The sequence below is a fragment of the Aplysia californica genome, unplaced genomic scaffold (genome assembly GCF_000002075.1).
Source record: "Aplysia californica isolate F4 #8 unplaced genomic scaffold, AplCal3.0 scaffold00391, whole genome shotgun sequence".
Lineage (NCBI taxonomy): Eukaryota > Metazoa > Mollusca > Gastropoda > Aplysiida > Aplysiidae > Aplysia > Aplysia californica.
Genome location: NW_004797661.1, coordinates 523,354 through 523,908, shown reverse-complemented (window position 1 = coordinate 523,908; position 555 = coordinate 523,354).

Below are 555 nucleotides of genomic sequence, written 5' to 3'. Positions count from 1 at the left end.
ATAGAACTCAACTACAAAACACCTTTATACAAAGTCACAGAAATATTCTTTTTGTGCTTATTGAGGTGTAGTACAGGGTGATTTTACCTGCGAGGATAATTGGACAAAATGGGGAATATCTTTATTATGCTAATACTAATGGTCAGATTTAGACAAATCCTATATCATTCTCCTTTTTTCTTAACAGCTCATGGTTATTAAAGAGTAAGCAAACTAGATCAAGGTAGAATTTCGGATTCCTAATATTATGGGCATTCTTTAAAAATTTTAACTTGTTTTTAGCGCTTTTCTCAACGTAAAACGGATTCCGTTAAAAAACAACAACAACAATGACATTATCTTTCTTTTTCAAGGTATTGTGCATACATTTGTGTGAAACTATTATATTCTATTCTTTCAAGTACATGAAAAAAAGCTAATAAAGTCAAGCAAAATGTTCTTCAGAGACATAGATCGAGTAGTAGGCCTACTGGAACATTTTATAAACCATGAAAAGATGACAGGAAAATAACAAAATTATCTTATGATCTTCACTTGCACTTGCAATTTTTTTGA